This window comes from Pelobates fuscus, chromosome 13 (assembly GCF_036172605.1).
Source record: "Pelobates fuscus isolate aPelFus1 chromosome 13, aPelFus1.pri, whole genome shotgun sequence".
NCBI lineage: Eukaryota > Metazoa > Chordata > Amphibia > Anura > Pelobatidae > Pelobates > Pelobates fuscus.
Window position 1 is genome coordinate 14,747,541 of NC_086329.1, and position 17,903 is coordinate 14,765,443.

Sequence of the window (17,903 nt, forward strand, 5' to 3'; positions counted from 1 at the left end):
TAAATTGGGTCCATTTCAGGGGCAATGATTAAGGTGCCATTAGTGAAGAAAGTGATACGTGCATAGTGTGGTGCATATTGAAAAAGGAATGACCAAGTGTATGGTATCAGATTGGGGGAATCAAATTATAGGAAAGCATGTAGCTCAAAATCAATGTTCAGTCCTTTAGGGGCTAGGGTGTCTAACTCAAAGATCCATTTTGCTTCAGTCTGATCTAATAGTTTATCAATACTGCCACCTCTCCAATGGACATTGACTTTTTCTATAGGTAGAAACTCTAGACCTGTGGGGTCTCCCCCATGTTTCTCTTTAAAATGCTTTGAAAGGTTGTGTGTTAGAAGTCCTTTTTTAATGTTTCTGATATGTTCAGCAGTGCGTACTTTCAGAGGTCTTTTCGTCCGTCCCACATATTGCTTTGGGCACGGGCAGGTGATGAGGTATATGACTCCTGAGGTGTTACAGTCCATTCTGCTTTTCAAGTCATATTCCTCTTGGCTGATCAGTGAAGTGAATCCAGTAGTAGTTTCTCTCATAGTGGGATTGTTTTTACATGCCAGACATTTCTTACACTTTGTGAATCCATGAGCAGGGTTTCGACTCCTAGTGGTGTGTGGAGGTTTGATGGTAGGTGCCAACATTAGTTGGAGATTGGGTGCTCTAGTGAATATGATCTGTGGTTGGTGATCAAGGAGTTGAGAAAGGGATGGGTCACTCTTTAGGATTCCCCAGTGTTTTCTCAGAATTTTCTGTATGGTCGGTGCTTGGTGATTGTACTTCGTAATAAAAGTGGGTGCCAGGGTGTGTGGTTCCAAGGTCTTATTTCTTTCCTTTAGGGTGTCCTCCCTTGGGATGGATAGTGCTTTCTCCATAGCTTCTTCTAATAACATTGTGGGGTATCCTTTGTTCACAAATCTAGTCCTCATTTCGTCCATTTGGTTCTTACATACATCCATTTTGGAGCAGTTCCTTCTAACTCTCCTGAACTGGTTTTGAGGGATGTTCTTTAACCATGTGGGTTTGTGGTGACTGTTAAAAGGAATAAAACTATTGCAATCAACATTCTTCTTAAAAGTCTTCGTGTGGATTTTTCCTTCCTCAATATAGATGTTGAGGTCTAAAAACTCTATTTGTTCCTTCGAATGGTTAAAAGTGAACTTCAGATGGTAGGGGTTGTGGTTGAGGTAGATCTTAAATTCTTCTAGGGATTCTAGGCTCCCTTTCCATATGAAGAAACAGTCATCGATATATCTGCGCCATAGGGACAGATTTGCGTCAAATGGGCAGTGGGTCCATATGTATTCTTCTTCCCACTTGCCCATGAACAAATTGGCGTAGCTTGGCGCAAATCGTGTCCCCATGGCTGTCCCTTCTATCTGGAGGAAGAAGTGTTCATCACACCAAAAATAGTTATGCGTAAGGATAAAAATGATGCATTGGATTAAAAAGTCAATTTGGTCGTTCTGGAACTCAGAGTATGTGGCTAGAGAGAACTGTACGGCTTCACATCCCTGTAGATGTTCGATCACTGTGTAGAGGGAGGTGACGTCGGCGGTGACTAAAAACATGTCATCGCCCCACTTAAAATCAGATAAAAGGTTAAGAACTTGAGTTGAATCTCTCAGATACGATTTGAGGCATAAAACTAAACGTTGTAGGTAGTGGTCCACATATTCTGAGAGATTGGCAGTGAGGGATCCGATTCCCGATACAATGGGTCTCCCAGGGGGTTTCTCCAGTTGTTTGTGGATCTTGGGAAGATGGTAGAACACGGGTATCCTTGGAAATGTGGTGTTGAGGTACTTGAATTCTCTTTCATTTAGGATGCCCCTCTCTTTCCCATGACTTAGTATTATTTTGAGTTCTTCCTGATACTGTGGAGTGGGATCACTGTCAAGTCTGAGGTAGGTGTTGGTATCTCCCAGGAGTCTTCTATTTTCTTCAATATAGTCTTTAGTGTTCAGAATGACCAAGCCCCCTCCCTTATCTGCCGCTTTAATGGTGATGTCTTCTGATTTCGTGAGTTGTTTCAAAGCATTCCTCTCTTTCCTGGTTAGGTTATCCTTAGTGATTTTGTTGGTGATTTTTCTTCTGAAGTCCTTCTCAACCATTTTCTCAAATACTTTCATTGAGTCATTTTTGACCTGTTGTGGATAAAATGTTGAGGTGGGATGGAGTTTGGTGTGAATGTACTCTTGTTCCATTTCTTGTTGTGTCACCTCTTTCTCTGCGAAAAATTTCTTGATTGCAACTTTGCGCATGAACTTGTGTAGGTCTATACATACATTGAAATTAGAACTCTTAGACGTGGGAGCGAATTTCAAGCCTTTTTTCAAGAGTGATGTCTCATCTGGACTAAGAGTCCTATTTGATAGGTTGAAGATATTCACTTCTTCCTCTTCAATTGAGTTTGTTCCTCTTGGTGCTCTTGTTCTTCTTCTCGATCTCTTATGGTCCTTTTTCTTCTCACGTCTGGAGATCTGAAGTCCTCTGTTGTGAATCTCTTGGGGGGTACTCTCCCCCATGGTTCTAAAAAAACATTGCCAGTGGTGGAGTTGGGGATTCCAGTGTGTGCAGTACTGTCATGCGTGGGGTCCATCGTTTTATTCACTGGGGGTGGAACTCTAGTGCTTACAGACTGATGGTTTCTGCGATCTGGTAGTTGTCTGGTTTCTAGTTAGTCTGGTCCCAACTAACTAGAACCAGACAACTACCAGATCGCAGAAACCATCAGTCTGTAAGCACTAGAGTTCCACCCCCAGTGAATAAAACGATGGACCCCACGCATGACAGTACTGCACACACTGGAATCCCCAACTCCACCACTGGCAATGTTTTTTTAGAACCATGGGGGAGAGTACCCCCCAAGAGATTCACAACAGAGGACTTCAGATCTCCAGACGTGAGAAGAAAAAGGACCATAAGAGATCGAGAAGAAGAACAAGAGCACCAAGAGGAACAAACTCAATTGAAGAGGAAGAAGTGAATATCTTCAACCTATCAAATAGGACTCTTAGTCCAGATGAGACATCACTCTTGAAAAAAGGCTTGAAATTCGCTCCCACGTCTAAGAGTTCTAATTTCAATGTATGTATAGACCTACACAAGTTCATGCGCAAAGTTGCAATCAAGAAATTTTTCGCAGAGAAAGAGGTGACACAACAAGAAATGGAACAAGAGTACATTCACACCAAACTCCATCCCACCTCAACATTTTATCCACAACAGGTCAAAAATGACTCAATGAAAGTATTTGAGAAAATGGTTGAGAAGGACTTCAGAAGAAAAATCACCAACAAAATCACTAAGGATAACCTAACCAGGAAAGAGAGGAATGCTTTGAAACAACTCACGAAATCAGAAGACATCACCATTAAAGCGGCAGATAAGGGAGGGGGCTTGGTCATTCTGAACACTAAAGACTATATTGAAGAAAATAGAAGACTCCTGGGAGATACCAACACCTACCTCAGACTTGACAGTGATCCCACTCCACAGTATCAGGAAGAACTCAAAATAATACTAAGTCATGGGAAAGAGAGGGGCATCCTAAATGAAAGAGAATTCAAGTACCTCAACACCACATTTCCAAGGATACCCGTGTTCTACCATCTTCCCAAGATCCACAAACAACTGGAGAAACCCCCTGGGAGACCCATTGTATCGGGAATCGGATCCCTCACTGCCAATCTCTCAGAATATGTGGACCACTACCTACAACGTTTAGTTTTATGCCTCAAATCGTATCTGAGAGATTCAACTCAAGTTCTTAACCTTTTATCTGATTTTAAGTGGGGCGATGACATGTTTTTAGTCACCGCCGACGTCACCTCCCTCTACACAGTGATCGAACATCTACAGGGATGTGAAGCCGTACAGTTCTCTCTAGCCACATACTCTGAGTTCCAGAACGACCAAATTGACTTTTTAATCCAATGCATCATTTTTATCCTTACGCATAACTATTTTTGGTGTGATGAACACTTCTTCCTCCAGATAGAAGGGACAGCCATGGGGACACGATTTGCGCCAAGCTACGCCAATTTGTTCATGGGCAAGTGGGAAGAAGAATACATATGGACCCACTGCCCATTTGACGCAAATCTGTCCCTATGGCGCAGATATATCGATGACTGTTTCTTCATATGGAAAGGGAGCCTAGAATCCCTAGAAGAATTTAAGATCTACCTCAACCACAACCCCTACCATCTGAAGTTCACTTTTAACCATTCGAAGGAACAAATAGAGTTTTTAGACCTCAACATCTATATTGAGGAAGGAAAAATCCACACGAAGACTTTTAAGAAGAATGTTGATTGCAATAGTTTTATTCCTTTTAACAGTCACCACAAACCCACATGGTTAAAGAACATCCCTCAAAACCAGTTCAGGAGAGTTAGAAGGAACTGCTCCAAAATGGATGTATGTAAGAACCAAATGGACGAAATGAGGACTAGATTTGTGAACAAAGGATACCCCACAATGTTATTAGAAGAAGCTATGGAGAAAGCACTATCCATCCCAAGGGAGGACACCCTAAAGGAAAGAAATAAGACCTTGGAACCACACACCCTGGCACCCACTTTTATTACGAAGTACAATCACCAAGCACCGACCATACAGAAAATTCTGAGAAAACACTGGGGAATCCTAAAGAGTGACCCATCCCTTTCTCAACTCCTTGATCACCAACCACAGATCATATTCACTAGAGCACCCAATCTCCAACTAATGTTGGCACCTACCATCAAACCTCCACACACCACTAGGAGTCGAAACCCTGCTCATGGATTCACAAAGTGTAAGAAATGTCTGGCATGTAAAAACAATCCCACTATGAGAGAAACTACTACTGGATTCACTTCACTGATCAGCCAAGAGGAATATGACTTGAAAAGCAGAATGGACTGTAACACCTCAGGAGTCATATACCTCATCACCTGCCCGTGCCCAAAGCAATATGTGGGACGGACGAAAAGACCTCTGAAAGTACGCACTGCTGAACATATCAGAAACATTAAAAAAGGACTTCTAACACACAACCTTTCAAAGCATTTTAAAGAGAAACATGGGGGAGACCCCACAGGTCTAGAGTTTCTACCTATAGAAAAAGTCAATGTCCATTGGAGAGGTGGCAGTATTGATAAACTATTAGATCAGACTGAAGCAAAATGGATCTTTGAGTTAGACACCCTAGCCCCTAAAGGACTGAACATTGATTTTGAGCTACATGCTTTCCTATAATTTGATTCCCCCAATCTGATACCATACACTTGGTCATTCCTTTTTCAATATGCACCACACTATGCACGTATCACTTTCTTCACTAATGGCACCTTAATCATTGCCCCTGAAATGGACCCAATTTACTACTATTATTATTATTATTTTTTACTTAATGTATTTCTTACTTAATGTACCTTTTTATGAGTCCACCTCCAGTCTTGGACCTTATATTTATATTTTTATATATATTTATTGATTACTAACCAATGTGTTTCCCTTTTAGATAAGAAGAATATGCATATTATACTCCATACTCCATCTGCTTAATATTATTGTATAGCAATTTACTCCTTCTCCTAGTTTATTGTATACATAGGACGACAAATGTTTGTGTCTCTGTTTTGCATAACCTTCTAATATTCGACACTAGGCAGCCCCATTATTCCATTATGCCTAACTGATATTGCCATTTTTCAACTTTGTGTCACATTTACTGTCATATTTTATCGATATAATTGTATTATAAGGTAGCCATATATTTATATACCCTCAGATTCATTCCATCCATTATATTTCCATTAATCTTTTCGTTTTATTTCATTTTATTTTAATCTACCTCACTACTGTAATCCTTCTGTAACATTTTTTGTACACTGAGCAATTACGCATTGTAACAAGATTGAGTCATTAATAACACCATTCTGTATACCTGTATGACTATTAAGTACCACCAATGATGCGGTCTGAATTACCAATTTAGTCCGGATTCCCATTTAATTGTGTCATAATCTATATTTTTAATATATATCATACATGAAATTTATGTGAGGTTTATGTATTGCATATAGAGCGATGAATCTTACAAATCCTCGCAATAATGAAAAAACAGTACATGATTATAAGTTTTTTATTAGCAATTACAAAATGTATATTTAAACAACTAGATAGCAATGGTCGATATCCCGTCTCTGAAGAAGTAGGGCAACCTCCTACGAAACGCGTTAGACAAGCACAGCAATTCATCAGGACCGAGTTCCAACTTGCAGAGCGCCTACCAGCAGAGAACAGTACTCGCACAGGACCTTTTGTGTATTTGCCGAGTGGAGCCGTTTACAGAGCACGTCCCCTGGAGAGAGATCCTTATCGGGACGCACACCGAAAAGCCCGCCGTCCTTACCGACAGCAGGATTTCTGAAGCTCATCGGCCCGAGTCAATCCACACCAATCCCAGCCAAATCCAAGGGTTCCTGCACTTTTCTGACACTCATTAGACTGGTAACCTCTGTATGAACAGTTCCTGTATTATATATTTTTATATTTTTATAATTTTACCAATAAACTGGCTTTGTTATCTACATCCAGTTTGTACCATTGCTTTCTATATCGAGTGACCCTTTTTTATCACCTTAGCATCCAGTTCCATATACTGTATTGCTATTATTATTTGAACCAGATCTTTGACACATACAAAGTATAATATTTGGAGCAGATACCATCTACCCTATACCCCATTAGGGATAGAGTTATCTGCACTGCACATATCATCGGCTGCGTTTTCCACTACCCATCCACTTTACTATTATCATTTTTTATTTATATTTCCTTTCCAGACTCTACTTTTCTCCTTTTTTCATTTTCCGTATTCCATTCCATTTCACTTTTTTTTTTTTTTTCTCTTCATCCCTCTTCCTCATATTTTTTTCCCATCCTTTTTTCTTTTTGTGATTTATTAGATTATCCATTTTTTGTTTTGTCTCATTTTGTCTCTCTAACCAGCAGACTTACCACACACATTATGTGAGATTTAAAGGCACAGTACATATTTTTTACACCTTAAAGGCACAGTCCACCTTTTATTCTACAATCCCTCACCGTTCACTACACTCAGCCAGCATTATAGGTTAGCTCCTGGTTTCTGCACAACTATAGCAGAGTGTTTTATTTTTCATATAGGTTTTAGTGAATCCCTATTTTTCCAGTTTTTGAGTGACCTATCGTTAGTCATACTCCCTCTCCCCTGGGTATTACATTAGGTATACCAGTACTATCCTTTTACACTATCTCCTATAAGTTGGCTTGCCAGAGCACCAATTTGTTATAGAACTGTGCCCAGCAAGCGTGCCATATCTAACAGTTCAAAGCCACATGTCCATTCTCCCTTTCCTACAATATGCCTTAAAGCCCTCGGTGCAAAGAAAGCAAAAAACTGTGCCCAGAAAGGGTCAGATAGCTATGCGTAACTATACATCCACTCTCCCCAACCTACAGATGCCACTGTGCCCAGCAAGTGTGCCACGGCATAAAACAGCCACGTGTTTATTCTCAATATTCTACATGAGTCCTAGATTACAAGACTTTTCTTTAAATAGGGGATTTCGATGATTGCTTTCACTCACTCTTCCGGAAAAAAAAAAATAGTTTTAATCTCTAAAACAGGTTAGGTGCCATGAATAATTAAGAAGTCATTCTTGGCTGTGGTTGCATGCAGTTAAACACTAGATTGAAAATAAAATACATGTCTTTAGGCAACTTTAAACCTATTCTTAACACAAAGTATTACAGTCTAAATTGTGTCTAATATTAAAAATAATTGCAACTCTGCAGGATGTAATTCTATTCCAGAACTGTACCCACAAAGTGTCCTGTTAAAGAGGTGGTGATGTAAACTCAAACGTAGCTCAGCATTCATACAACACCCTTATCTACTAACCTCTACTGACACAAACATTCTATACAGTGACTTGCCGTACCTTTTAATCAAGAGACTCCAATAACATACGATATCATAGCAGATTAATCTGTAGTCAAGTTAGTAAAAATGCAAAACGAGTGAGCTCTGGACTGTAACTCTGCTTCTTCATCGGTGGGCCTTCATCGGCTTAAAATGGTTACGAAGTTAATTCATGAACATATGAAGATCAAGTGACAGATCTATTTGGAAGCAAGTGAAGATTTATCTTGGCCAATTTGAAGTACGTGCATTGCAAGGTCTGGTGTTCCCACTTATTACAAGTTACGCTTAATGCAGACCTATCACCACTTGTTTTTTGCATAATCCCCACATATATGGCAGATCCAGAATAGTTTAGAAGAACCCATGAAATGAATAAGAGATTGTACTCACTGTAAGCCAACTCTAGGCTACGAGATGAGGTGCCATCATCTTCTTTCAACTCCTCCAGCTTTGCTGGCCTGCATAGCTAGTATTGTCTTCTCACACAGCAGAATCTACATGAAGATTCTAAAGACAATCAGGACAAAAATTCCAAAGGACAATAAAATGCCTATGATGTCACGTTATTGATGATGTCAACTAACTACAGCAGTGGAACAGAGTATTATCACTTGACTCTCAGAAATATCACAAGAGAATATCATCCCTGTGCAGAAATATTACCACAATTGCATTTTCGGATTCATTTCAGTTTATTTGTATGTGATAGAGGGCAGTAGGGGTAGGCTTTCTATCACAATCTGTAAACGTATTGAGGAAAGAATAATGCGGAAAATCGTTTTTTCTTAATTTTCTTAGCATGGTAAAAGAAAATTATTTTCTTGGGTGAAACACATTTGTGGATCTGCCATGAATGTTTGCATTCTACATAGCACTATCAAATATATATATATAATATACAGACACTCCTCAGTTAGTGAGGCTTGGTAGTGGTTGGGAAGCAAAAACCAAAAAGGTTATGGTGGGGAAAGAATTGTGGTTGAAAACCCCTTCCACCTGAGGTCTGTGGATAGTTAATACAGTGTTACAAATTGGTGATTTCTGTGGGAAAAGCAAGTCTTATGGCTTGACTGGTGTGCAGATTTTTGTTTAACGTTGTATTAACTACCCACAGACTTCAGGTGGAAGGGGTTTTCAATCACAATTTTTCCGCCACCATAATTTTTTTAGTTTTTTGCTTCCCAAGCACTACCAAGTCTCAATAAGCAAACCAGTAACCAACCTCATGCTGATTATTTGCAATAACAATGAAACAGCTGTCCATGAGTGGTTCACTGGCTTCGCATCTTTTCCAAAGTTGTGTTTCAAAGCTGTTGTACACAGCAAACACAGACTCAAAGGAATCCATGTTTATAATGGAACGAGGCAAAAAAAATATTTTTTGTTGAACTAATTTGCATATGCCTACCCAGAATCCTTTGCAGTAGTAACATCACTGCAAATTTGCGATTCCTTTCGGAAAAGCAAGTCTTATGGTTTGACTGGTGTGCAGAGTAACAGATATGCCACATAGTACATTTTTCTTTTTCATTGATGGTCGTTATTGTAAACTGTCCAGGCCAGTACAGAAATTGCAAGAGATGGGAGGAATAGTAGTTATCTTTTCCTCATTAACACCATTAGCGATCCTATCCTATCGTGGCAGGACTTACCTAGGCTCCTATGAGAGCTCCCATTCCTATAATTTATTATTACTATTATTGGCATTCATGCAAAGCCAGCCAGCACAGTGCTTTGCAATATTACAAACAGAAATTTTTAATTTTAAATTAAAATTTTATTTTTTTTAACTTTGACAATTTTTTATTAAGAAATTTATAGGGGGGTACAGAAGGAAAAGGGAGGGGAAATGCCATATCGAAGTTTCAATTCACCATTACAGCCAAACAGTCCGCAACATGCGGCTCTTAACATTGTGCTAGAAATTATAGGATAGTACATTACAACATCACATTTTTATTCTCTCATGTGTTTATTACTGTACTATACCAATGGTGTAATATGGTGGTTTGTGCAAAATTGTGCCCTGCACGTAACGGCAGAGTCTGTGCTGTATTTGGAGAGTAGGGGGAGAGGTAAGGAGGACATAAGATAACTACGAGGGAAGGGGGTAAAAAGGGGGGGCTGAGGAGATTGGTCGGTTTCACTCCCATATGCTAGTGCGGGATGTAGGGAGATATGGTATTGCCAGCTAGGTGGCCACTGTACACAGTCCTGCTTCGCCCACTTCTCGCCTTTTGGCGTCTCTCAACAAGGCAGGTGGTGTTGGTAGTTGGTCGACCCATTTCCCCTTTGTTAGCTATGCAGTGTTTCATTTTGGTACAGTATTACACTTGGTGTTACAATCAATGTTACAGTTCCCATTTTAGAGGAGCACAGCTGTCGGTTTGTAGGCATCTGCCCGTGCAAGCTCACTTGGGGGGTAATTTGGAGAGCTCCCGATATGTGTTCCAGCTCTCCCATGCCTCTGCCCAGTTTGTCTTATGGAGGGGTGTGCGCCTGGCTGCCAGCTCATAGAGCTTAGTGGTTTCAAGTGTTTGTATGCACTGCGCGACTGGGGGTTGTTTAGTAGATCGCCAATGCCTGCTTATTACGGTTAGTGCGTCTTTTTGAGGTTCTTTGGGAATAGCTGGAGAAGGTATATTTTCGGTTTGCAAGGTAAGCGGATGTGTGTGCTTTGGTGTATGATAGTTATCAACTCATCCCAGAAAGCGGTGAGGGTGGTGCATGTCCACCAGATGTGGAGCATCGTGCCTTTGTGTTGTTGGCATCTCCGGCACATATCTGAGGCATGTGGGTGCGCGGCCTTGATGCGCATGGGAACTAGGTACCACTTGTATAAACGTTTACGGGAGAGCTCCATATGGGAGGCGCATTTAGAAAGTGACAAATGGGAAATTTAACAAAAAGAGAGACAATTACAAATTGTTGTAGGAACATTAGGTTGAGGAGCACCCTGTGCGAACAAGCTTACAATCTAGAATATAAGAGTTTCAAGGCTGCCGGCACATTGTCCAGGTATATAAATAAATCCCCACGTATACATTCTACATAATAAAGAAATGGGTATATACTCCGTTGCTAACCATTTGTACTGATGTGGCTAATTTACTGTTAAAATTAAAGCAAGAATGTATTTGACACCATGCACAAATCTACGTCTGAGTTACCCCAGGTCAGTGCCACTCACAGGGTTAAAGACAGGCATGTTACTCCTACGCTTATTACCAAACAGAATATATGCTCATGAATTAGCTGTATACACCCTAAAATCCATCAACATTCTCAGCTCACAACCTGCGGTAGGTATTTATTAATTATAGTGCGAGTTTGGAATGGCACAACAATCAAGCCACATACTTTTGAACCTGGTATCTCACGGGCTGAATCAAGCCTTGTATAATGTAATAAAGTTCTTACATGTGTAGTAATGCGGGTTACATTATTAACCTCTTAAGGTTCAAACCTTTTCTACATGGGGTGCACACACACAGTGCACACGCCATCTACATATCTCAAATCTTTGAACCGCCTGCTTTGAGCGCACTTGTTCCAATATATCTTGCTTCCCCTATTCTTCCAGTATGCCCAGCTTATCGTGCAAACAAACACTTACAGGCATATTGTTTTATACTTCATCCTGCACATCTAGCATTGGAACACCGCTACTTTAAACCATGCTATGGGTATGATCAAACCGGACTAATGATCAGAAACCAGCCATGGACTGTACAGTACATGTACATTTACATGTACATTTACATGTACATTTGCTATTTAAAATCTCAATCAATCCATCTGTACTTGGCTTGATACGTATTTATCAAAGGGTCCAAGTTGCAAGGGTTTTACTTGCAGCAAATAGTCTCTTTCTGTATGATGAGTGGAACTGCATCTAGAAAATTAACTACATATCCCATGATCCTCTGCTGCACGGATGGCTGTGGAATAGGAACCCCTCAATAGACCAAAATAAGACACTCCTGATTGGTGGAGCTTCTTTATAATCGGGGAGGGGGGCTGCCAACTGCAACACCTACTTTTTAGAATGTAATACATTAAAAATACTTAATTTCAACTGCCGACCGGAGCAGCCGCATGTAACGATCGCTCCGTGATCCGCCGTGCCTAAAGCAACGATAAGCCGTCTGGTGAGCTCGGAAAAACTATCCCCAGGGAGCGGACACTACTGTGGACACACATGGCACCCCCAAGACAGACCAAACTGACCGATCCGGTGCGGCAATCTGGAAAAAGCCGCATGCGGCAAATCCAAGATGGCGGCGGGTCCGCGCCACATTCACCGTGCTCGGAGGGAATACCTGACCCAGAAGACTGCACTATCGCTCCAGAAGACGCCCCGGTAACAAATAAAAGCCTACACACTATGATGCAGGACCTGAAAGGATCCCTGAGAGCGGATCTCCGCCAAATAGCGGATGACTTACGCAGCGACATCCAGGAACTGGGGGGAAGGACAAACCAGCTAGAGGCTAAAACTGACGAACTTTGCTTGGCGCACAATGACCTTGTAGACAAAATACAGAAAATGGAGGAAGAACAAACCGCCATGCGCCTTAAACTTGCAGACATGGAGGATAGGGCGAGGAGGAACAATCTACGCTTCAGGGGAGTAGCTGACAACATCCCACAAGAGGCCCTGGCGCACTACATAAAGACCATGTGCGCGGCTCTAGTTCCCCACTTGAAAGAAGAAGCCTGGCTGCTTGATAGGGTTCACCGACTCCCAAGACCCGCAAGATTTACAGCTGACACCCCTAAAGATATAGTGGCCCGATTTCATTATTATGGCTCCAAAGAAGAATTACTTAAAACAACGAGAAAACTCGCTACCTTGCCAGAACCCTACCAGGGGATCAGTGTGTATGCTGACCTTTCGGCAGCCACCATGGCGCGCAGACGGGAATTCATTGATGTTACTAAAACTCTGAGGAACCACAATATACCTTACCGATGGGGATACCCGACGAAGCTTCTTATATGGCATGGAGGGAAATCGGTGGTAGCCCTGGAACCTGAGGCGGGACTAGCCAAGCTAAAAGAATGGGGCCTACATCACGCCATGGGACAGTCACCTAAACAAAAGCCCCCACTACCGAGAAGAATGAGACCTGAATGGACTCTCGCAGGCTCCCCGGCGAAACTGAACTGAATTGAATACTCTATCTTCCATGGACTGATGGCTATCCTTGGCTACGCACGTCTTCAAGGATCACTTGAGTATCGCATCGCTCTTATTGTCACCAAAATATTATATGCTAATTTTCCGTTTCTTATACTCTGTAGAAATTAGGTCATTAATGGCTCAATAACTGTTAGAGATGTGATATTGGATAGGGACCCCAGGGCAAATGTTCATTTAATAGATCCCCTGTGACCCTCACAAGTCATGTTTTCAGGGCCCAACACGCTACTCTAAAGAGGTAACTACTAACCACTAGACACATTTGTCTTACCCGCATATGGCCTCGATGCCAACGGGAAGGCCGCAAATTTGGGCAACTCACTTTAATGACCCTATGAAACTACTTCAGGTGGAGGTCTTTACTACATGACACAGATATACACCCGTACTGATCCGATTAGCATTAGAAGGGCCTATATAGCAATATTTATTGCATCAACGTCATGGGTCACATAATTAAGAGCTTATACCCCGAGGTATACCCCCTTACAAACTTAGGCCCTCACGACAAGAGGCCCTCCAAGACCACCGACTAGGCCCCACGAACAGCGAGGTCTCCAGACCCAGATATATCACACTACAAACTGTCATCACCCAGGGACATCTCTGCCATGTCCACATATCTCTATTTTGCGTTTCACTATAGGAATAGGATGCATTGCATGCATGTTTGAAATGTATATTCCTATATCTGATATATGGTTATTTGCCGCTACTTTAAATGCCCAGACGACTCAAACGATAAGAGAGGGCACATAACGGCGGAATACCCGCCACCCTACCCAGACCAGATAATGTGTAGTGTGCTTAGACACACACGCCCTGGTCTCTTTCTTTGCACTAACGGCAAAGGAATTATGTATAAAGTTTACTGTATATATTGTTCATATTGTTTATGTTTAATATGTTTACCCTTTTCTCGTATGCTAAACCGTACTATGATCCGAAAGGTTGACAATAGCTTCCCGAATATGTACTTGGTACCACGTAACACTCACAGCGGACAGGTGCCAGGCATTCACCTACAAAGCCATAGGATAGGTATTCACCATATAGGGACACAACCCTCCCAGCTGGGATCTGTTACCAAATTATTCCAAATATGTATGCACAAGACGATTAACTCTTCCCGTACAAATGGCATCATTTAAAGTCCTTTCTCTTAATGTAAAAGGCCTAAATAGTCCCCATAAAAGGCGTCTCGCAATTCAAGAAATGTCAAAATCTAATGCAGCGATTGCCTGTTTACAGGAAACCCACTTCTGTTCACGTAAACCACCGAAACTATATTCGAGACAGTACCCCCAAACATTCCATGCATACTCCCCGAGCAAATCTAAAGGAGTATCCATATCATTCCACACAGACTGGGTTTTCCAGGTAATAAAACAACATGCCGACCCCTTGGGCAGATTATTAATCCTGGTGGGATCATTGAATGGCTTCCTGGTTACGGTGGTGTCCCTATACGCTCCGAACGAAAACCAAATTACCTTCACTCGCAAAGCTTTGAAAAAAATAGATTCATTAAAACAAGGTCATGTCATTATTTGTGGTGACTTTAACTGTGCACCGAACCCCGAATTAGATATGAAGAGAGCACAAAATAAACCCCCCACAGCGATATCTCGCACTAATGGTAGCCTTCTCTCCAATTTGCTTTTTGAACACAATTTATACGACACATGGCGCTCCACCTATCCCACAGAAAAAGACTATACTTATTTTTCCCCCGTTCACATGACATATTCACGCATAGACCTTTGCCTCGTAGATACCAGAACCCTACCGAATATACTAGATGTCTCCATAGGAATGCGGACATGGTCGGACCATGCCCCAGTTGTGATAACATTTGCGGCTCTATATCCAGCAAGGGGACGAGGGAAGTGGAGACTTAATGAAGGGCTGTTAGATAGGGATCAAGTGCTGAAAGTTATCACTAGGGAGGCAACCGACTACTTCAAGGAAAATACCTCAGACGAGATACCGATCAGCACGCTATGGGTCGCCCACAAGGCGGTGATTAGAGGGGTGCTCATCAGGGAGGGAGCAAAACACAAAAAACACCAGACGGAATTACACCTTTCAATTATGAAAGAATACACAGAGTTAGAAGCACAAAATAAATTAAAACCATCCAAACCCCTCTCAAAACGAATAGGGGTCCTACAGAAAGAGCTGGACTCTATTTCTTTAAACACGACAGAACGATGGATGAGGTCCCTGAAGCTGAAATATTATACACAGGGTAATAAAGCGGCTAGACTCTTGGCAAACAAAATTAAAACCAAACACCTCCAATCTAAAATCCCATATATCAACTCACCCTCTAAAGGCAAATTATATAATCCAGAAGATATTGTCAATGAACTAGCGCAATATTATCATAACCTTTACAACCTAAAAAATGACCATAACTCACCACACCCATCCCTAAATGATATACAAGATTTTTTAGAGACCACCACTCTACCCCACCTAGATCCCGGAAAGAGCAGTGCATTAGATTCCCCCTTCACAGAAGACGAAATAAGACGAGCAATATACTCTCTACCAAAACATAAAGCCCCTGGTCCGGACGGACTATCCAATTATTATTATCATAAACTGGAACCGACCCTTACACCAGTCCTGACTGTGCTCTATAACGACATAAAAAACACGGGCTATATGCCTAAAGAGATGCTGGAGGCTCATGTTGTAACTCTCCCCAAGCCAGGCAAACCGCCCACGGTAAGCGAAAATCTCAGACCGATATCGCTACTAAACGCAGACACAAAATTGTATGCCAAACTTTGGGCGACAAGGATCAAACCTCTCCTGGTAGAGTTAGTATCGGAAGAGCAAGCTGGTTTTGTGCCAGGCAGACAGGCAGGAGATAACACAAGACACTTCCTAAACCTGATTCATTGGGCAAGAACTAGTAAGCAGGGGGGTGCCGTTCTGGCGCTCGATGCTGAAAAAGCGTTCGACCGTCTGAACTGGGACTATATGACACTAACACTCACGAAAATGGGGTTCTCTCCCTCCACCCTGGGGGGTATTATGGCCCTCTATCGGGCCCCATCAGCAAGAGTCTTCAACTCTGGTTTCTTATCCAAGCCGTTTGACATCAGCAACGGCACCCGTCAGGGCTGCCCGCTCTCACCCCTCCTGTTCATCCTGAGCCTAGAACCGGTCATAAACCGCATTAAAACCCACCCAGGAATCAAGGGCCTAGACACACCAGCTGGAGTTCAGAAAATTGCACTATTTGCGGACGATGTCCTACTCTATCTGACACAACCACACACCTCCATCCCGAACCTGATGGACCTTCTGTCTCAATATGGGGAGGTCTCCTATTACAAGAACAACCTTAAGAAAACTCAGGCACTACCCATAGGCCTTCCCCCTCAGATGATACAAACCCTAAAAGCTTCACACCCTTTTGACTGGAGATCAACATCCCTTAAATACCTAGGCATAAAATTGGCAAAATCTGACTCACTATTAGTGCAAGAAAATTATATATCTATGATCCACAAACTGCAGGCACAACTAGACTCCTGGCAGAAACTGGAGGTGTCATGGTTAGGTAGAATACACACCACGAAAATGATGGCACTGCCGCATGTACTATACCTCTTTCGAACGCTACCGATAAAATTACCAGATAAAATCCTGAAGAGATTCCAGTCGATCTTTAATGCATACATCTGGAAAAAAAAAACCCCAAGGATATCAAGACGCCTCACATGGCAATCCCCTTTAAAGGGAGGTCTGGGAATTCCAGACGTGAAATCTTACTATAAGGCAGCACTTCTAGCGCAAGGACTGGAGGTCCTGTCTAATCCCAAACCCCCGGTATGGCTGCGCCTAGAAAATGCATGTTTACACCCACACAACCTTGCACAGATACTTCAGACGCACACAACATGGGACACAAAACAAAGCAAACCACTGACGAACACACGCTTTTTAATAAATAGCTGGTCAAGATGGGCCACCACCCTCACCGGTGCAGAAAATCTCACATTCTATGCCCCTACAAGCGCTCTTGCAGCACTATCACATAACATACCTATGACATCCTGGATTCAAAAAGGGATCTCACGTATTCACCAAATGTTCACTCCACAAGGCCTTAAGACCTTCCCAGAACTACAAACAGAGTTTAACTTAACGACTAAAGACCTTTTCACTTACATAAGAGTTAAACATATAATACATACACACAAAATACAGCCCACAGAAGATTCCCAGCTTACTATCTTCGGACGACATTGTATAGGCAAGGGCACAAAACTCAAACCACTTTCCCTATGCTACACCGCCATTAACGGAGCAGACCCACTGTCCAAACACAAGTACATGGATCAATGGGAAACAGAACTTAACATCTCTATCCCTATCCCGCTATGGCTCCAAGCTATCCAAACAACCAAAGCTTCCTCACACAGTCTATCTCACTGGGAGGCGTACTGCAAGCTCATGATGAGATGGTACTTGGTCCCATGCCGATTAGCACATATGTATCAAGGTGTCTCAAATAAATGCTGGAGATGTGGCCTTCATGTAGGCACCCTCAGACATATATTCTGGGACTGCCCTACTTTGGGGCCATATTGGCAACGGATAAGAAAGGTCCTTAACAAGCTCATGACGGTACCAATACCCTTTGCTCCAGACTGCTACCTACTTCATCTCTCCCCAACTGTCTTCTCACAACCACAAAAAGTAGTTGCCATTCATATT